This window comes from Mauremys reevesii, linkage group 6 (genome assembly GCF_016161935.1).
Source record: "Mauremys reevesii isolate NIE-2019 linkage group 6, ASM1616193v1, whole genome shotgun sequence".
NCBI lineage: Eukaryota > Metazoa > Chordata > Testudines > Geoemydidae > Mauremys > Mauremys reevesii.
The window spans coordinates 93,150,461-93,172,955 of record NC_052628.1 but is presented as its reverse complement, the minus strand read 5'-3'; the positions used below and the strand labels follow the sequence as shown (position 1 = coordinate 93,172,955).

At 38.9% G+C, this 22,495-nt stretch overlaps 1 long non-coding RNA gene across 4 annotated transcripts in view; it reads right to left on the bottom strand.

Moving 5' to 3' along the window:
• Positions 1-335: 335 nt before the first annotated feature.
• LOC120408633 overlaps positions 336-22,495 on the bottom strand; it is a 37,691-nt gene continuing 15,531 nt past the window's right edge. For all 4 annotated transcript variants that reach the window (XR_005600835.1, XR_005600837.1, XR_005600834.1 and 1 more), the window contains exons 3-4: positions 2,890-3,014; positions 336-1,257 (exon numbers count right to left, since the gene is read on the bottom strand). This is a non-coding gene — a long non-coding RNA (uncharacterized LOC120408633). The remainder of the gene's footprint in view (positions 1,258-2,889; positions 3,015-22,495) is intronic.

Sequence of the window (22,495 nt, the reverse complement as noted above, 5' to 3'; positions counted from 1 at the left end):
CAAAATGGAAATTAAGGGCTACAACAAAATTAAAAATTCCTGTGAGCAGGAATGTGGCAGCATCACCATAGGGTGCACAGACCACTTGCTGTCGTAGCTGTTTACCAAGCATGTATATAATGCATAAATAACTGCTACTTTCTATAAGGTGCCTTGTTTAGGTTTCTAAAGCAGTTTACAAATTAATGGAAATACATAAATATTTTAAATAAAACATAACAAGACACACACTTGACTTACAGACATGTAGATATTTCTTAGGACACCAGCATTTATTCTCTGCTTTTTTGGAAGATACAGTTATGAGGACATTAACTGTTACTAAGTATATAAAGTAGTGTGGAGAACTAAAATGCCATTTATTAACAGGAAAATCCTGAGTTTCAAATTTCAGTGCTCCTTATTTTTAAAGATACTAATTTGATGATGTTAATATATGCAAATTACTCTCTATAGTTCATGTTTATAGCACTGTATCTCATACATGTTCCACTATATCTAAGCAATAGGCCATTTCTTCATTTTATAATAATACACACCCTGTCAAAGTATCTTTGTTTATATTTACACATTTAACAATGCATGGGGTATTAGAATTTGATTTGTACACTAATTGATTTGTACATTTCTCTTTCATTTGTATTCAGGTGAATAGAACATGAAGGCAGGCATGAATAACAAACAAGTGATGCAATATTTCTTTCATTAACAATACAATTTATTACCACAGACTATGTATAGAATGCACCAGAAAACCATTTACCAATGTGTGGTAACCCTCAAATAATGTATCGACAAAATTTTCCCTCTGCACAGGACAAAAGTTTTCAAAACGTTCACATACTACATTTGAATAAGTAATTGCCATGATTACACATGTAAATGGATGCTTGTTTGGGCGCTCAATTAATGCACAAACTATGTGAAGACAATTTTTTAAAAATTGGCCCCTGTTGTCCCTTTGACCTGAGTGTTAGGCAATATTTGGGCCTTGCGAGTTTGATTCCTTTAGAAGGAGAAAGTGGTGATAGGAGTAGTGCATTTTTCTGGTGCAATCGTGCTTATTTACAAAGTATGTCCACCAAGTCCTGTTTCCCTGAACACAGTAGAAGCAAAAAAGAACAATCAGGCAGTTTCCTTGCTCACAATTTTCAACCCTGCCATTCCAGTGAGTCTTCTGCACCAAGGATCTCTGTCTCTGTTGTTCCCAGGGTTATTCTCACAACTGCTTCTCTCATGCTTTGCTGGCTTTCTCCTCTAAAACACACACACACACACCTCTCCCATTAGTCCTTTTGCCCTTGTATTTACAACCAGTCCCAAAGAAACCTCTCAGAAGGTAGATACCCTGTCCTGACCCCTTACAGCTTTTGCCTTGCACAATAGCTGGAGCTAATTGAAACTATATTGTTCCAAAAAGGGGCTTAGTTGCTTCTTCCATTTAGCCTGAAAAAGTGTGATGCACACCCATCAGCTTTAGTGACATCTGTGATAGTCTATAGATCAAAGACCTGTTTGATGGTAGCCATTAAACACACAAATGTCTGTATGATCAAGTGAAAACAGTACTTTACACTAATTATTGCCTTGTATTTCTTCCTCAAACTCATGTCATTAAAATGCATTTTACAAACATGCACTATGTGCAAGATAAAATCCTCTGACATTCACATATGCTGAAAATATTTCATGAGTCAGACAATGATTTACAGGTTCCCCATGGGGGGAAAGGGGACCCAAGGAGGACTGTAGGAGTCTTATTGCCCTCTTTTCCTTCCCTGTAACTCTGCATGTCAATGCGATTTGTGGGTGTTTCATCACTCAGGATCAGGCCCATTTCCTGTACTCAATCTTTTGGACCATCTAGGACACAGTGCTGCTTCCACTGATGTCAGGGACAAACCTCCGTCTTCAATTAATTTAACTGATATGGACTTTTGTCAGTTTTTCTACTGCCTCTCTCCTCTATTTCTTTACTAAAGTACATTAAAATCGAAACTGAAGAAAATATTACCACCTACAAAGATATCAGTGGGATATTGCGTATCTGTGGCATTTCAGATGGTAATACTATAGTAGGAACCAGTTTTTCAGGCTTCATACATTGTAGCACAAGCCAAGGTCCCCACAGATCTCTCTGAAGCTACAGTTCCATGCTCTGCTCATTTTGAAAATCTCACTGTTGGCTCAAGTTCTCACAAGATGGCAACATCATCTGTTATTTGTATTATGCATTAAATGAGTACCAATAACTGCTCTTTGATGTTCATTTGAATAACAACAAAGTTAATTACTCACATCCTAAAACTGTGTGACCATTTAGTTGGTTGATTGGTAAACCCTGAAACTTCTACCCCCAAATGCATTTTACAGTTGTTATAGGTCAATGCACTGAAAACACTGGAATACAATATGGGCTTCAACCAATGCCCATTGAAGCAAATGGAACAACTCCTATCCCTGAACCTTAAACAATAGACACCCCTCACACACATACTTTCTCTCAAATATGGCACTATTCCTATGCACAGAAAGACATGTCTATCAGCAAAATAAAAAAGGATAGAAATTTATATGAATAAGAATAATTGAAGGTACATTAGTGAGGATAAAATTACAGTCCTCATGCTCCAAGGCAGAAACTAATCATGAGCTGGGTTCAGGAACACATTTCTGTCTCCAAACTATAATAGAACAACATTGCACAGTTAACTTGATTATAGGTGTTTTCTGCCCTTCTCTGATGTATCTGCTTTGGCCACAATCAGAAAAAGGTTCTACAGCTCGATAAACTAGTCAGCATTTTTTTTTTTAAAGGAGTGAGCTAGTATCTCCAAGGATAATACTAATGGTGCACTATTGGGATTACTTTTTATCCGTCCACCTTACCTTGATGTGAAGACGGACATTTCTTTTTGCAGCCTTAGTTCTACCCAGCAAGGCAGGGAAGGCACCTCATTAACTCAGCTGTTTCTGTGCGATAGCTTTGCCACTAAGCGGAGGTATTAGTAGTTCTAGGCAAATAGATGCATTCATTAGTAGTACTGTACTTGACAGGAGTTTTTCAGTGAAATACTGTTTTAATCAGAAAGTGTCAATTCATTGAAATCAAAATTCCCTGCAGGACTTGGTTGATTCTGACAATTTCTTTTCCTTTTGAAAAATACTGAGAAAATAGTTTTGGAATGAAACATTTCTATTTTTGGTCTGAAATGACTTTGTGTTTCAAATTTTTAGTTAATTTGCAGCTTTAACAGTTTTGCAAGAAATTGAAAGAAACTGAAATCAAAACAAAAAACTCTTAATTATCAAAACAAAACATTTTGATTGACCTGAATGAAAATTTTTCATATAATCCTTTTGTGAACATTGTCTAGATTTCAGACTTTTTTGTCCTGGTTCAGGATAGGCAATTTTGTCAAATTCTCAAAAATCCTTCCAGGACAGGAAAAACGTCTCCTGCCCAGTTCTAATACATTTTGTGTCACAAAGCAAAACAAACATATTCCATGCATTTTATGTAAAGGGGTTAATTTGGGTCAAATTTCTTTTGGCATGCATATTATTTTAGTTTTGAAGAAGTGTGTGTAACATGCTAGGAAGTGTTTCTTTGTCGCTCCCTGGTGGTAGAGCCACATATACAAGTTTATGAGTCTGTTGTTATCAAGGTCATTCATCAAATGCAATAAAGGCTCATGCTTTTACAACCAGAGGCCCAGGGTTCAGTCCTTGCAGAGAATATATCCAGGGCCATAATTACAGTCAGTGGCTTTTAAAGGGCTTTGACCTGTTGTGGACCTCTGAAGCTCAGGGAAAACTTCCCCACCAGGGAGAGTGTGTAAAACACTGGCAAAGTGATTCTTTGTTCTTATTCTAATTACTCTTTGCTGACAATGGGATTTGTGTATTCAGAGACCATGAGGTATCCTTGGAATATGTCTTTTTATTCAGTCAATAGCATTTTTAAAGTTATGATCCCTAAGGGTACTACAAGTCGGGGCATATATACAGTAATTAAACTGAAAGTCATGGATATACATCATAGTACCCCATTAACAATTACAATTAAAGAAACCTCTTATTACAAAGCAGTAAAGTTTCCTTATTCTTTCAAGACAGGGTATCTACCTTAGTATGATTCTCCAATGCTACATAATTTAGTTGAAATTCTTATACTCATTTGTTTAGTAATGGTAACAATATATAGCAAGCAGAAGAGTCAGAATTTTGGAGTTAGACATTTGTACAGAGCCGTAATTAGGCTTTAACTTATTAGTGGCTTAGTTTTGAACACAAGGTCACTAGTCAATGATTTATGACCAAGTTAGTACAAGAATTAGAAATCGTAGCCTGAAATTTGCAGAAGGACAAATGGCTATAGCTTCCTGGCGAGAGAAAACATAGAAGCAAGGGAAAATCCCTTTGATATGAAGACACGTATTTGTACTCTTCATGGGTCCAGTTCTGCCACCTTTTCTCTTACTGATCTGATTCATAGATTTTTAAGTCCAGAAGAACCTTACTCTTCAAGTAGCCACACAGAAACGGAAAGAAAGGTCCATTGGTGTAAACCTAATTTCTTAATCCCAGTTCTGCCACCCTTACACATGATGAGTTATAACTCATCACATGAATAGTCACATTGATTTCAATAAGACAGAGTGAGTAATGATGGTAGCATTGAGTCCTTAGTGCTGTGAAACACAACTAAACAAAGAAAAGGGGACAAAATTAGATTTTTCAAAAGGAATAATGAGGCTCGGGAAGTACATTACTATCACTTTTTACAAGGTATTTTAGTTCATACAGAAAGTTGTCAGTCACTAAAGGGTGCTTTGAAGGGATTTGGGTGCACATAGGGAGAGAAGGGAGTACACTTTCCTTTGAGGATTTCATCCAGTCTGAGTGCTGAAGACTACACCACACTGGTAACAAACCATATGCTTCCCAAAAATAAGTTTTGTCTTTCTCCCCCCACCTCCCCAGCCTTCTCTTGCTCTTTTTGTTCAGAAACTGCATCAAAGTGCTGAAGAGCTTGAAGACTCAGTTTGAGATTAATGACTATCTGTTGGAATGGTTTGAGAGATCCGTAGAATCGAACATAGTATCATACTGCAGCAGTATCACTAAAAACATAGTATCCTGATGTGAAAGCCTGTATTATTTTAAAATACTTATGTAGGTCTTAACTTTGGTTCACAAACAATCCTTCAATTTAAAGCACACATTTGAAATGCTAAAATCAAATTATATAATTTCTATTTCTGAGCATATTGAGAATAGAACAGTATAGGCACTCAGAAGTCATGATAATAAGCATTCTATTAAAAATCCTAGATACAGAGAACATCTTTATTATATGTAATCATGTTAAGAGATATAGGCAAGTCCCCAAATGCCTGGTACTAACCTAATACATTAGAAAGGTTGTTTACACCAGATAATTTAATTATGGCCAGAGAACAGTTTCTATTGCATTTCCCTTCAATAATGTGGGGAAATTTTAGGTCTGCATGTTTATGAGGAAATTATATGAACAAAGTCATTCTGATCATGGAACAATGGAAAGTCAGACATGCAATAACCAAAACTAAGGGCTTGATCTTGCATGGAACCAAGCAACTTGAATTCTCATCTCATTCAATGGGAGTTGACGGTGATCAACACCAGTAGGTCAGATCTAATTTGGACGATGTAGGCCTCTAAACAAAATCTCTGCAAAGTTTTGGGGGCACCTCTTGATATTAACTGCTGCTTCTTTACCCCTTGCATAATTATTTGTAGCCCAGCCTGTTTATATTATTTTCCCCCAAAAATATTGTTTTCGGTCTCAGTGGGCATCTTTCCCGCTATCTTTTTTTCTTTATTTAGCTGGCTATGCTTCAGTGGAATTGCACCAGTCTGGTCCTTTGAATTCTTGTTGCAATGTCTCAGGCTCTTTTTACGTTGCATGAATACAATTTACAGTGCACACCGATGTAGTTACACTGATACAAAACAGTGATTTATGCCAGTGCTGTTTACTTGGGTAAATCACCAGATTAAGATGTTCCAGCATAAACCCCACCTTTCACTGGTGTAGCTAGGGGGTTGTGTTGGTGGTACTACAATAATACAGGTACACTGGTGTGAATTTCTTTAATGAAGGCATGGGCTGGTAGGCTATTCTGTACTTATCTCAATATTGAAACAAATGTTTACACCTGCACCCACTCACTGACCTACATAGTAAAAATTCACACACGTCAAATCCAGGCACATACTAAAGAAAAACCCTATGAAAAGCATATAGTCTCTCATGCATGACAGCTATGGCAAACACTTTGACACTGTGTACTGCGCATGCTCATATAAAAACAGGGCAATCTGGGGGTTTCTGTCATTTCTGCTTTGTGTATTCAGAATACAAAACCAAACACTACAATTTTTTAAAGATGCTGTGTCAGATCCTATAGCTGTCTGTATCTGAAATAACAGATTACTAAGGGTCCAATCTAGCAGTCTTTTCTCAGACAAAAGTTCCATTGAAGCCAATAGTCATATGGGGAATTTCATATGAATGAAAAAGAATAGGATCAAGCCCCAAGTGAACATTATCACCTCCTCTGTTCCTTAGAGTCAAACACAAATTAAGAACATGCGAGAGGATTCAGCAAAAGAACTCTAATATTGACAAATCCACAATGGATATCTGGAGACTACACTGTAGTTGTGCCAGATAAGCTCGGAAGTCATTTTAAGGTTGGATCATCAATCACATCTTTCCTCAAGTGTTCCTTTTGAAAATCATCCAGAATACAGTACCATTTTATACCTGGTCTGAAACTCCCCCATTGACCTAGCATTACCGATTTTTTAATATTTAAGGTGACAGATAGAGTGTTGGGATCTGAACCAAATACTGACCTTCTGTTCTCATATGACTAGTTCTGCCTTCACTGAGAGAGTTATGGGAGCAGCTCAGTGCTGGTCAGCTACTCTGAGACACTGTTATACTTTATCAGCTCAGAGGAATGGAAGTCATTTCCTCAGCATTCCATACCAAACTCCTAAGCGTTACCTATAATAGATTCATCATCCTCTGAAGAGATTTACATGATTATCTAACTAATGCATCATTATTTGTATGATCACTAAAGGCCAGTCTGGAAACCCCTTACTCCCATTAGTGAGCTGTTACTGGCATGAGTAGTCCCACTGAAATGAGTTGGATTATTTGAGGAATAAGATACTACTCAATGCGAATAAGGCTACTAGAATCTAGCCCACAATGACTTTTTAAGGGGATTAAAGGAAAGGTAATCTCTATAAGGACAAAGAAAACCTAAATAAGCTTTTGCTTAAGGTGAGTAAACTAGAACTTCAGAGAATATTTCCTGAAACTTGCAATAGCAAAATGATAGAAACCATCATGTTCCAAATGTATCCCTAGTGCTGTTCTTTGATGTCTCTTTGAACAGACAGCTAGGCAAGAACCCCTTTTGTTATCATTCATCATATTCAAAATGTTCCAGGTGTCATGCAAAACCTACAGAACTACACAGTCAGCTATTTGGAGCCTAATAAATGACTGTAATTCCAATATTTATGAAGGCTCTATGACATAACGGAAAGGAGCTTATTAAAACAATAGCTGGAGAGAGATAAAGTGGCTGGCAGCTAGTGAGCACTCTACCCCTCTCCCTCCCGTTTCCTCTTTCCCTCGCCTCTCATAAGATGTGTGCCGAAAGGGACGAGTGTAAAAGTAGAGCAGGGAAGCTTCCTAAATAAGGACTCAGCACAAGTCTAGGGGCAGGGATTTAATTCAAGGCTCCTTTTGTTGATAGCTGCTCACAGTACACTCTGAGCATTTAGTAACTTCATGCCTGTCATCAGTCCTTTAACAAGATTGCAGAGCTTTAAGCAGAGCCAGACATCAAACTTTAACAGCATCATAGGATGTAGATTAAAACACTCAAGTCTTTATTTATACTCAAGAAACAGACACCTAGTTCTTCACCTACATGAAAACAGAAGTCCCTCTTACTGGCTTTATAGATGCACTTGTACTCTTGATTTTCCCACAGATCTTCTGTATGGGTCAAGAAGAGTGTGCTAGTGCTTGTGTATTCAAACAGGGCAGGATGGGATGGTTTTATTTACATGGTACACACTAATGGATTTTAGAAAGATGGCCTACAGGGTCTTTTCTGCCCCTGCAGGCAGAAAGGGAAGAAAATCCAATTGATCCCCAGCCTAGGGATGTTGAAGATGAGAGTAGCCCATCTGTGGGTATCTATCACATTCTAGGGTGCAGTTCAAACCAGTGAAGGGTCACCATCTGCCCTGCCACCTTGAGTGCCTTGCAATGCTTTGCTGCTGTTGCTCCCAGCCTAATGTATGCAGGTCACACTGAGTGTCTATGTATACCTACAGCTTTGACCCTAGCAGCCTACTAGCAACACAGCAGGCATACTCGGGCTTCCAGCAGCCTTGGCTACTATTTGCAGGGTGACCCCAAGACACTCCCAGTCCTGAATTTTCCCCCAAAACATGTGTTCTGCAGTGTCCAGTCCTCTCCCAGGGCAGGCAGTTCAGACGTTAGGGGTCTGTTGCCCCTCTAAGGGATCAGTATACAACAGTTTGTTTCTTTAATTGGAATTACCAAACAGTTCCATTTAAACACAACACTGGCTTAATTTTGATTAAACAATAAATCATGTTTATTTAATGACAAAGAGATTTTAAGTGAGTACAAGCACAAGGTATTGAAGTCAGAAATGGTTACAAGAGAAATAAAGATAAAATGTTTTCTAGTAGCTAACACTTAACAAGCTAGAGTTGGTTCAAGGTAAAATCCGCACCACAGATTCCCAGTAACATCATTGACCAAAATCTAAGGGCTGGTTCCTTTGTCATCTTTGGTAAAAAGAGAGAGAAAAAGAGAAAACCTGGAGTGTTTTTGCCCCATACATTTATAGTCCAATCACCCTTTGAACTGCATTTTCCTGAGGGTTAACCCTAAATAAAGTTCTTTACCACTGTGAGGACAGAGACATGGAGTCTTGTACAGAGGTTCCATGTTGTTGCTTGCTAAAATACAGATCAATCTGTTCCTCCCCTCTTTGTTGCCAAAGAATGGCCACTTAACAGGTGATTGCCAATCAACTTTGATGACACCAGACTTGAAGCATCAGCTTGTCCTTTGCCTTTGAGAAACCAGTTTACCTTCTCTTGGGGCTTGGCTACTTGCATGCGCTGCAGTGGCAGCACACACAAAAACACACCTGCTGCAGCGCTGCTGGCGCGGCGCAGCGCCCAGTGTGTAGTCAAGCCCCAGCGCTGAGCGCGGCTGCTGTGCGCTGTCCGCCCCCACAGGGACAGGGGAGGGACAGCGGGGGGGAGCTTTTTCCCCGCTGGCTGGGCTGACACACTTTAGCGCTTCAAAGCGCTGCCGCGGGAGCGCTGCCGCGGCAGCGCTTTGAAATGCAAGTGTAGCCAAAGACCTTGTTTACTACGTATATGTAAATTGAAGTAAACACACATTTCTTTGTTTAGGATAGACCTGTTGAACAACTTCTGCTTAGGCAGAGCTATGAGAGTTTGAATATGTGCTAACAACATCATGGGGAAATCATAACTTTACATATAATTTATCTACTCATCTTTCACCACTAAATTATTAGTTTTCAAATGGCACCTCACAAGGCACATTTTGTACAAAGATTATTACAATAGTGAATAGAGGGGTGCATTGGGTCATTGTATCATTTCCTCCTTCCCAAAGACCATAAGGAAGCTCCCCTCTGGAGATCAAATTCTGCAAGAGGGGAAAAGGGTTGGGCTAGCAGAACAAGTTCTCCCTCTACAAACCTTCCCACACCAACCCTCCAGGGATTCCACTCAAGATGTAATACTAACAGAATCAGCATTAACTATGGTGCATACACCTGCCATGCTGTGAAATCCCTGGTTAGGTACAAAGGGAAAAAGTGAAGGTCCTGGATGTAGATACCCTGAATGCAGTGACCTGAAAACAGTGCAGGCACGGAGAGCTTTTGTTGAGACATCCCTGGTCTCTGATGGCCCCGCCTCAGATCTCTGTGTGTAGGGAGCTCAACTGTGTTTGTTTTGTGAACTTGTGTTGGCAGGGAAGGGTAATCCTACTTCTCTTAAGGAACAATCTGGTGGAAATTTTGCAAAGGAGAGCTCTGTGAATTTTGAGTCTCATAAGTGTGTGTTTCATGTACAGTCAACAAAATGGCTCATGGATAGACAGTCCCTATTTTATTACCATGTAAGCCTGAAACATATTTTTATGCTACTATTTTAAAACCAGGAGGAAAAGATATCTAAGTCAGGAAATCTAAGTCCTTCACAGGAACTGCTGATAGAGGAAATGGTGTAGCATCTAAACCTGCAAAACCAGAGGGTTTTTTGTTTGTTTTTTAATTGAATATTAATAACCTGCAACATCAGATACTATTGCTAGCATTTGAGCCCCATAGCAAAGTGGTGACATTCACACCAGCGAAGCTGAGCACTTCCCAAACTGAGAAGCAAAGCATAGGTTGTTAGTGTTGTGATTTTTTAAAAAAGCCTCCCACACACCCTCCTTATCTACTGAATAAATGCTTCTTGGAGGAGAGAACTATGAGGTGTATAAAGCTGAGGTGTTTATTCCCATAATGTTTGACAAAAATTGGTTGAGCCACTTTTGAGTGATGCAAGCATAAAAGATGCTACTTTTGAGATCATATAGCAGAAAATAAGCTAGATACTAGTGCAAGCTAGAAATTTCAAACCTGACTTATTCTATAGTTCTCACTGGCAAAGAAAAACAATTCAAGTTTGAAGAACGTTGATTTGGTATTTTCAAACATATGAACACTTTTGCATTCGGCATGTTCACCTGCATGTTAGAACATTTTCTATTTGTTTTTTGGCAGTGGTGTAGTAGTAAAAGAAGAAGTGGATAAACTAATCTAAACTCTACATTCCCCAAATGAGAAGTGGGTAAGCTCGGTTTACCTGAGTTTACTCTTGAATGTACTACTGGCTTGCATGTCACTTTGGAGCTAAAATAGTTTAGAATGTTGAATGCATATTGAACCACTTCAGCTTGAATGTTTTGAATGTCTTCAGCATTTTGGCTCAATCCTGCATCCACTGAAGTTAATCTGAATATTGCCTTTGACTTAATGATGCAGTAGAAGACCTTTTACTTATTAAGGTATATTTAAACGACTAAGATCACCTTTAAGCTGTATGCTTTCTTCATTTCCTTGATTTTTCTTGAACCCCTCACCCCTCTCTCCCACAAAACCAGAGAACGTAAAATGCAAAAAATAAATAAATCTCATAAATGTCAAAATAATCCCAAAGTTAAAGACTAATTCGAGTACTATATAAAAATACATATGATGTAGGTGAGCTAGTATTCTGAAAACCATAGCTTTAGACATTTTCATACTTGTGTTCTTAATTTCTTGATCTTAATATTTTAATGTTTGTTTTGGCAATGAATTTTAGTTTGCTTTAATTTTGTGATCTCCACAATTAATAGTGATGAATAAATCATAACTAGGACTTTATTTTAATTTTTCCTCTTTTCCTGTTTATAAATTGTCCATAAAAACATCACTATTTTCCGGAATTAGAGATGGCTAACAGTGTTTTATTCAGAAATGTTCACCAAATTATTTCTGTAGAAAATTTCAGGCCTATAGAGTGTGTCATTTATTGTGAGTGTGCAATATTTGAAAATTTCTATTTGATGGTTAAGATTTGATTGATCACCTTGTCTGTGTCTCCTCTTGACTGGAGAAAGAGAACTCTTAGAATTAGTCTTCCAGTGTGAATGCTTACAATTAAGTAAAAAAATTCTCACACTTTCCATGATAGTCTCGAATATTCAGTTGAAATTCACTGTTTCAGCAACTATTTCTCATTTACTAGAAAGTCTGCAAAAACTGCAAACATGGGCCAAATTAATTAGTATAAAAATGTGAGTGAATATTCATGGACAAAGTTTTCAGCTCTCGAGGTGCATCTTTTGCCACAACTAACGATAGTAGCATGGATCCATTGAGTATGCACTTACTTACTTATGCCAAGGGATATTTGTTATCCCTTGATCAACATTACATAACATAATCAAGGTAACATCCATATCATAGATAGCTATGGCTCAATGTGAAAAAAAGTTTAGACAAATGCTGCCTTGAGAATGATGAAGTGAACAGAGACATCCACTTCAATGAAGAGCACTTTTTTTTCCATAAGGGGCTGTCAATGACTTGCTATCACTTAAGATAGGTCTCAGGAGGTAGCTGGTGGCTAAGACCTTAAGATTCACAAGTTTATTTTCTCCATCTATTAGAAAGAATTTAAAAAAGAATTAGTATGTGATACTATAGCTGACACATTTGATTACATGATAACCAATCATATAAATCCTCCTGATTGAACCTGGTCCTTAAGAAGTTCATAGAGGAGTATGGACTTAAATATTATACCAAGGAGGTAAATCAGTTATTATGTATATGAATAATTATATGGACATGACTCCTTATTTCCTATATGTCTTTGAACCAAGCTATTATTGAATTATTACAGGAATTTTCATGGCAAGTTTGATCTAATTTAAGAACTGAAATTTGCTTGAAGTTACAGAATCCAAAGAGTTTTCATCTAGTGGATTTTAGGTTTTTGTGGATGACTCATACTTATAGAATGAATTGGGGCTTATTTTTTGAAGTTATTTAATTCTTGCTGAGGGAAAAGTTAGTCTTCTACTTAAATTACTTCTTTTTATAGGCCCACAGAACAATAAAACAACCAGGTGCTTGCAAGCCTTCCTCATAATCCTCCTCATGAAGGAAAAACAAATTAGAAGCTGAGGCACCAATTCTGAATTTGATAAAGTGTCACAGCTAATGAAAGTAATTAATATCACTTTGAAACAGAGTCATAAAATGGGTCAGCTGACCTTTGAATTTAAGCTTCATTATGTTATTGTTCCCTCTTTAACCTGCCATGGTACTTGGTTGAGATCCACAATTGGGGTCAAAAAGTCATATTTCATTAGGGTAACAAGGCATCCTAGAAAGGTGGAATTTTTTTTAGAATGTTCTTTATGGGAACTTTTAATTCATTTGATGTTTGGCAACTGGAAATGGTGACCAGCAAGGAGCGACAACACGTTATGGACATCTTAGGTAGATATGATTGAGACACACTGGTATGCTGAACAATGAAAACATAAAATACTATACAAAATGTTTCTCAGATTCTGTGGCACTGATAATTAACAGTGAAAAGGTCTGAAATCAGTGGGGTATCTTTTGTTCTGAAACTGGGAGTTCTGATTAGGTAAAAGAAAAGCCAGTTTATTATCAGGAGCAATGCTCAATTTATGGCTAGAAAAGGATGTATACTGACATATTGATCTGCCTGTCCTCTACTGCCCCAAGATTTCAGCATCCTTCCACAGATAGGGCCCAGTCCTGCAAGGTATGAGACCCCTCAACTTCCACTGATGTCAGTGGACTCTACAGGCACCATCACTGTAATTTCTGAGCACCTTTCAGGTACCTGTAAGTCCCTTTGCCGTTTAGAGCCCTCAGCATCTTGAAGGACTAGGCCCATCATGGGTACACAGATTTCCATTTCTCTTTGCCTCTACTTCTGGGTGACACTACACAGAATATCAGGGTTGGAAGGGACCTCAGGAGATCATCTAGTCCAACCCCCTACTCAAAGCAGGACCAATCCCCAATTTTTGCACCAGATACCTAAATGGCCCCTCAAGAATTGAACTCACAACTCTAGGTTTAGCAGAGTTGAGCCAATGCTCAAACCACTGAGCTATCCCTCCACCCCTTCATATTATTTTTTCGAGTAAATGGCGCCAGTATATGGTAGGCCACAAATGTAATAACAGGACAGACTGCTCACAAAAAAAAACAAACTTCTGTAGGCCTCTGGGTACTTTTGTGGACGGAAATAAGCTCAGTTTAAAAATTAGTTCTGCCAGATTCTAAAACAGAACAGAAGATTTTCCATAGTGAAGAAATTCAAAGTTCTCCTCTCATTAAGAAATCATTAAGCCTCAGGTTCTCTTTCGGAAGCCAGGCTAATTAATTTAAAGAAATCTTTGTCATATGCAATACAGATTTCAGCAATTGTATAGGTGGGTGAGTTTGCAAGATCTGGGGATGGGTGTGAAGGAGAAAGACTTCTTTTGAACTAGTTTGTGATTTTAAAGGACAAAACTAAGCATGAGTCTCTGTTGCAAGAAAATTAGTGCAACTCTTTTGTGCTTTGATTTGCAAGTGATAGGGAGTTGCTACTGCAGATAATGTTTTTGCCTTTAAACCCATAAGAACTACTGTGAAAGCAAGCAGAACTCATGACAGACCAGGGGGTTGAAGTGGAGGAACCCTTGCAGTGAAAGGAATCAAGGATTGTCTTTAGAACCCATGCTACCTGAGCAATCAGGTCAAACAAGTTTCCTATAATGAAGATCCATCCATTACCATGACATGCAGGCTGGAGGTGTAGATCACTTTCATGGTCTCCAAAGAAGCTGAGCAGTTATCAGTAACATTCAAAAATCCACTGGAAAGTCATTCATTTCACTTTATGGTCCTAATTAGCCATTTGTATAGTTCTATAATTAAATATGTTCCTTTCTCATCAAGTTTTTCACTTTAGTAATGATACCACTGTGCCACAAACAGGCCCCATGCTGTTTGGTTTGGGACTTATTCATAGCATTTAATTGGTCACCCAGTGGTTAGCCAATAACCCCTTCTATGGGAAGCAACACTCTGAATGCTGTTAATGGGCTGGAGGCACAGTGATTGCCTCCTGGTACCCAGCAGTACTGGGAATAAAGCAATTTCCTCCACTGTGTTGTGTGCCCAATAGCTAATCCTCTCCACTCCTGAAATGCACACTATTTGGTTATAAGTATTTGTGCTGGCTTACTTACCGCTGGGTTGTTAATAGGCAGTGATTCTTCAATGCTCCTTCAGTGAAGTTACAGTCTGCTTGCTGACTGCTAATTAAAACAAGTTTGCACTCTAAGACTGCAACTAAAAGGTAGCAAGGTCATATTATTTAATGCTGCAGTCTTTCATTTAACAATGTTTATACAGTTCTCATATGTGCATAATTTTGCAAACATGCATGGCTATTATTATTGAACACATCAATGTAGCCAAAATCAGCCACAAACTAATCTCCTAGCCTTTGAAGTGTCATTGTTAAACTTTCCCTTTCTCTGAGACTGAGCAGCAAAGACAATTCTTTCCTCAAGAAGTCTAGTGGTGTCTATTTCTTTATCTTAAAAACATTAAAAATAAATAAATAAAAAGGAACAGGTAAGCCAAAAATGTTCAAAACATTACACTGATCATTTGACTCAATTTACCAAGTCACCTTTGTCCGGCTTGTCCTCGTCCGTCCCTCCACAAAGGCAAGTCGACGCCACACCATTCTATTTTGTTGTGAGCATGTTCTTTTCATTTCTGGCCAAAGAGTTTTGTCATTTACCAAATATTTTCTTAAACGTATAGTGTAACATTAATTAGAATTGCAGCTGTTGTAAAAGGTTGCAAGTTTAACAAAGCAAACGGGTAGATGGCAGAACCAAATCATATGTATTATATACATATTTATTGTATATACTCTGTTTAAAAACAGATTCTTATACAGATACCCATCACCATGGTATCAGAGTGCCTTTCTGTAGTGTACTGAGTGACATGACTATCTGTCACATGTAGTTGTCCCTTTCTTTTTCTCTCCGCAGGGAGGAAACATTATGTGTTGCTTTGTTTTTTTTAATTGCTTCCTTTTTCATTGACTGCAAGTTTCAGAAATATTCTTTAGCCATGATTCTCCTTGTAATATCAATAGGAAAGATAGAAAAAAGAAGTAAAAAAAAGTTGTTCAATTATGTTTTGTTCCTAAAAGCTTTTCATTACTTTTTTTTAATTGAAAAAATTGTTTTTCTACAGCCTTCAGGATGATGTAGGATTCTGCAGCTTTCAACAGGCTACACCATAAAGCTTGCATCAGTGTTAACCATGTAGATTCTGCTGATCTATTCCAGAAAAATGCTGTACCTTGGAAAGGAATGCAATATTTCTGAAAAAGCTAGATATTAGATCTATTTCCCCCCTTACCCAGGGTAAGCAAATTCTCAGCTGGGGTATATTGACACAAGTCCACTGAAGTCAAAGTTGCACCACTTCACACTAGAAGAAAGGCCCAAAGCCTTCAGTACTCAATATCAGGATAAAAACAACAAAACACCATGAGGGGCGGAGGGAGAGGAAACTGAACTGATTTTGTTTCCAAAGTGCTGCCTTCTCTTTGACCTTGTAGTGAGGCAACTTCACTTTCTGCCACAGTGTGTGCAGTTCATCTAAGAACTGCTTTTACAGAGTGGATTCATGCTACCAAACATAACAAGAGGGAGCTTTTCCTTAGGCTCTGAAGAGTGGATATTTACTTTAATTTATACGAATTAGCTCTTATTGAATATTTGGTATATTTGAGCATTTAACTTCAAGAGCGTACATGAATGTAACAATTCTTGTTTCTCTCTCTCATTTTCAAGTTCACTTGTCTGCATTTTTTTTCTCCTCTCTCTTAATTTGTTTTACAAACCAGCAAGACCTCCTTAAACTGAAGTCCAAACAGAGCAAATATTGCCTGACCTTCAAGGCAGACTGGACTTGATGACTCCGGAGTTCCCTGCAGTCCTACGTCTACATTGCAATAAAACACTCATGGCTGGTCCATGTCAGCTGACTTGGGCTCACAGGCTATAAAATTGATGTGTAGACATGCAGGCTTGTGCTGGAGCCCAGTGTCTGAAGGTCCCAGAGCCTGGACTCCAGCCTAAGACCAAACATGTGCACTGCAATTTTATAGCCCTGCAGCCTGAGCCCCACAAACCCAAGTCAGCTGACACAGAGCAGCGGGGGTGTTTTATTGCAGTGTAGGTGTACCTTAGTGCTCATGTACCTCTCAGGGCTTTGGGTGAAAACTTGGGTGGTCAAATGGATGTATGTCCAATTGACTGACTTGTATTTTGTTGGGTGGGGCTATATATTGCGCCAGACTTAATGGCTCTGAGAGTAAATTTACATACATTGAGTCCCATTCACAGAATTACACACATGCATAGGTGTTTGGAGGCTCGGTGCCTGATTTTAAATTGGTATGTGGTATGTAGTAAATTCATATACAAGTGTCTAGCACATCAGGAAAAATATCCTTTAAAAATCAATTTGAATTTAAAAAATAAAAAGCCCTTCTTCTATAATTAACACTGCAGGATATTGCAGATTTGTATAGAATATGATATATATGCACACTGTGTGTGTATATATATATATATATATATAGTACATAGCGCACAGATATGTATTATAACAATGCTATTATGTGTGTGTACAGCATTGATCATATTATAGAAACCATAATTCAGGGTGTAGAACACACATATGCATAAAGTCATTCTGATAATTTGTATTACATGTGACAAAGTTCCTCCTCTACCTTGGTGGGTCCTGTGCTTATTGGCGGATTTGCTCACCTCAGAGATCTTCCCCTCTTGGTGGAACCCACAGTCCAGGTCAACTCCTCCTGTGTCTGATCAGGAGGTGAGAGGTTTGGAGGGAACCCGGGCCTGCCCTCTACTCCGGGTTCCAGCCCAGGACCCTATGGATTGCAGCTGTCTATAGTGCCTCCTGTAACAGCTGCATGACAGCTACAACTCCCTGGGCTACTTCCCCACTACCTCCTCCAAACACCTTTTTTATCCTCACCACAGGACCTTCCTCCTGGTGTCTGATAATGCTTGTATTCCCCCTTCCTACAGCAGCACACTCTCAGCTCCTTGCGCCTCTTGCTCCCAGCTCCTCACACGCGCAACACAAACTGAAGTGAGCTCCTTTTTAAACCCAGGTGCTCTGATTAGCCTGCCTTAATTGTTTCCAGAAAGTTCCTGATTGTTCTGGAACCTTCCCTGTTACCTTACCCAGAGAAAGGGGACCTATTTAACCTGGGGCTAATATATCTGCCTTCTATCACTCTCCTTTAGCCATCTGGCCTGACCCTGTCACATACAGTAATGGCTAATGTCCCAAACTCAGATCAGTGTCCTATTGCATTAACTACTGTACATTCACACTATATGGTTCTTGTCCTGAAGAGCTCACAGTGTCTAAAGACAAGACAGATACAGTGTTGGAGAGAAAAAGAGAGATTAAGCAAATTGCACAAGGTCACATAGCAGGTCATTGGTAGAGCTAGGAGTAAAACCCAGATCTCCTGATTCCCGTGCCCTATCCATAGACTACACTCTCTCTCAAAAAGAAAAACCTAATTCACCATCTGCAGGCTCCTTGTACTTGTATTGTTTATTACAATAGCAAGGTTATTCTTCTAGTTAAATTTATTAAAAAGTGCTTATGCTGAAGATCTAGGCACTTGTACATATATTTACAGTAAACAAACTAATCCCAAAACAACTAACTTCTGCAGATCATCTCACAAAGTATAAACTGGACAAAATGTCCCCTATTCCAAACACAACAAATAATACACACACAAATAATATTTAGCACTCGGAGCTTGATTCAAAGCCTATTAGGGACAGTTGGAGTCTTTCAACTAATCTTAATAGGCTCTGGAGCAGGTTCCTGTATAGCACTTTTAATTTGTAACTGTAAACCTCTCTCTGCAGAAGAGGGGGGACATTATTATATACATCTTAGAGCTGGAGAAACTAAGGCTCAGAAAGGTGAAGTGAATTTCCCAGCGCCATGTACAGGGCTTCAAGAAGAACCCACAAGTCTAGTGCTCATCCAGCATATACATACTTTAAAAACAAGTATTTTCTTTATTAATGCACTCTTATACACATTAAAAGTGTTACTGTAATAAATATTGTTAGGCTGGAAGGTGTCAACAGGTGCCATCAAGCAGGTTTTTGATCTATAGATGACAATTGCTGACCTGTTTAAAGTCAATGGGTGTACTAGGCACCTTTAATTCAGGCTAAATAGAAGGGGCAGGTAACCCCTTATTATATAGTGAGGGCTGGAAACAATATAAGTCACTATCCAAAGCACTGGGTCACATGGCACGGCCTGAGTAAAGACTAAAGGAGGGAGAATAAGAGAGGTTTTCCTGGGACTGGTTGCAAATGCAGGGGCTAAGGGATTGTTTGGCAAGTTGTGTGTATGGAAGAGGCAGAAAGCCCAGAAAGCCAGGTGAAAACCAGAGTAGCAGTTGTGAATGTGGACATCAGAGGAAACAAAGACAGAGTTCCTAGGGTACAGAACATGCTAAAGTGGCAGACAAATTGGAGATTTTTGAGCAAGCAATCTGCCTGATAATTTTTATTCCTACTGTGTTCAGGGTAACAGGACTTTCTATATATTCTTTGTAAGGAAACAGGATTGCACCAAATAAATACCTGACTTGAATGGTCAATTTCTCCTCCTAACAGAAACTACCCAGCAAAGCCCCAAATAATGGCTAACTGCTCAGGTCAAAGGGGAAAGAATAATATAACCACTTGTTTGGAAAAGATAATCTAATATGCCCTGAATCATGATTTAATTATTCCTAACTGATCCTTAATAGATGGATGTCAAGTCTATCCTTGTTCTGCTTCAACTACAGCAATTTCGCAACCTCTCTTTGTAGTAGAGCTGGGCAAATCATTTGTAGCAAATAATTTGATGAATTGTGCCTCTTTTACTGTTTTTGTCCAAGCACGTTAAGATTTTCTTGAATGTTACTAGAAACTTTTATGTATTGTATAATTTCTGCAAATAATTTTGCATAGATTGTGAACACTCCATTTTATACCAGTATTCAAGCTGTGTTGGTTAGTTTTGTTTGGATACGTTGAGTCAATTGATGTTGTTTCTGTTCTATGACAGATTGAGTGTAGCACAGTCAGAATAATCAACTTTATGAGTTCAGTACCAATTCTCATTAATATTTTCTAATATTTGCTTACAGGTGACCTCTACACGGAGAAAAAGTAGGTTTCATGTTAATTTTTGCTCCTTTTATATCATAAAGAAAGGTCTGAAATGTTTGGTTTTGTGTTATCATGCCTTTAAACCCCCCCATCTCCCCAAAAACAATCCAACCCAGTTCAAAGGACATATCTAGGTTGGTTGGTTCTAAGATGATAGGAACACTAGTGATATAAAATGCCAAGATCCAAGAGAGGGAAAGTTGAACAATTGAGGAGATAAATGATTTTAGTCAAACTATCTAATTTTGTTTTTGTCAATATCAATTTAATTTCACTGCTTAATTAACTTTTTGGAGAAAGGATTTCTTTGCTAAACATTCAGCACTCCTTAAAAGCATTCAATTTAAGTGTCAGAGCTAACAGTATACATTCTCCAAGACCTCCAACAGTACTGTGCGTGAAAAAAACTAGACAGATCTGTGTGTTAACCCTCCATTTGTCCAGCTGCTCTGCAACACAAAGGAGCTTGTCAGACAGATTCAGCTATGACCAATGTTTATTGCAGCCAGCTTTCCTGCAAGTGTTCTCTAGATATAAGAGAGAGAGTGCTTCACCCACACAACACCCTAAATGACTGTCCTGGTGTAGCTGCTGTAGACCGTTCTAGTGCAGTCATTTGGAAAAGCCTATTTGTATGTAATCTTTTCTATGTAGAGTTTCATACCAAGTACAATCATAACAACACAATTCAATAGTAGTTCAACATATACTTCATTATCGCCTTTGCAATAACAATACTTTTGTTGAGTTTAAAAAAGCTTGCAAGTGATATTTCTACTAAGACAAAATTATTAAAATGCATTAAACATATTTATAACCAAGAAGCAAAATTAAAAGAATATGGGATGGGTTTTCCTCTTTGCTGTTTGATTGCTAAGAAATGTTTTAGGAATCACCACTTCTAAATTACAGACTCCTCCTCATAAAAGAACAAATATAGCTCTGTTTAATATACAGAGTATGAATTCTTTCTCCTTTGAGAAAGCATTTCTACCATAACCAGAATGATGAAGGATGGGAGGAGAAGAAAGAGATTATAGATCTACACCTATACCAGAGAAGGAGCTTAGCAGAAGACTTCACAAATAAGTACTCCACCAAATTTACTAGGGATCCTGCCATGTATATCTAAATTTACTTGGGAAGCACTACAGTGACATATGCTACAGAAACCCTAGAAAATAAAGACACAAACCTCGCTTGTTCTGCTGCCAAGGGACCCTCCATGGCTGTTAAGGAGCTGAATTTGCCTCTCAGTGACTCATTGGCACTCTATGTGCAAAGTGCTTGCAGGACCCATTTCTTACTGTAATATATAATGCACATTGATTGCTGGGGCTTTTTGTGTCTGTGTGTACACTTGAGTAGAAGTTGGTCACAAGAACTGCAGTAAATATGCTTAAACATCACCATAATATGACATGGCTATTCTCAAACATTCCTATTACATTCTTACAAAGCTTTGTATCCTTTAATATATATTTGAAACATATCAAAGCTAACCCTCAACACTGCAGGGTTTTTCCCTATTATATTCATTATGCCAGTGAATATGAGGTCTGTTGTATTATAATTACAATGTGTGTTACACTTAAAGATAGCCATTACAGAGTGGGTCCATCAGCTGATGATGCTCAAAGATAGGCTGAAGTACCTCCTTACCCAAGCATCACAGTGCAGTGGTTCAAATGTGATCTGCACCCACCAGCAGACAAACTCCCCCGTCCTCACCTCCTTGTCCCCCCATGAGCATGCTGTGTATCTATTCTTGCCCCCCCCAGTGTTCCCTCCTCCTAACAGCTGTTTGGCGGGGCCTAGGACTTTCTGGAAGGGACGGGAGGAGCAGGGACACAGTGCACTCAGGGGAGAAGGCAGAGAAGACGCGGGGCAGGAGCATGGACTTGGGGGAAAGGGGACGGTAAGGGGGCTGGGGTAGGAAAAGGCAGGGTGGAGTGGGGACTTTGGGAAAGGAGTGGAATGGGGGTGGGGCAAGGGCGGTGCATGGTGGGAAGAGGCAGGGCAGGGGCGGGGCCGGGGTGGAGAGGGGATTGAGCACCCACTGGGCAGAATGGAAGTCGGCGGCTATATCTGTAATAATGGCTCAGTATGTATCCTCTTCATGGGTCACCTCAAAGAAGACATTCTGGACAAATGCACCATGAAACCAATGATATACCTGGGATGCATTGATGATATTTTCATCCTCTGGACATGTGACCTAAACTCCCTCACAGATCTCTACCACAACTACCACCACCACCCCCCATCAACCAGACTTTCTTTAGAACATTCCCACACCAGCATCAGCTTTCTGGACACCATGATCAGTTTCAACAATGGAACCCTTCAGACAACTATATACAAAAATTGCACAGATCACCACACCTATTTTCACAGATCCAATAACCACCCTAAACACACCAATAATTCTGTTAT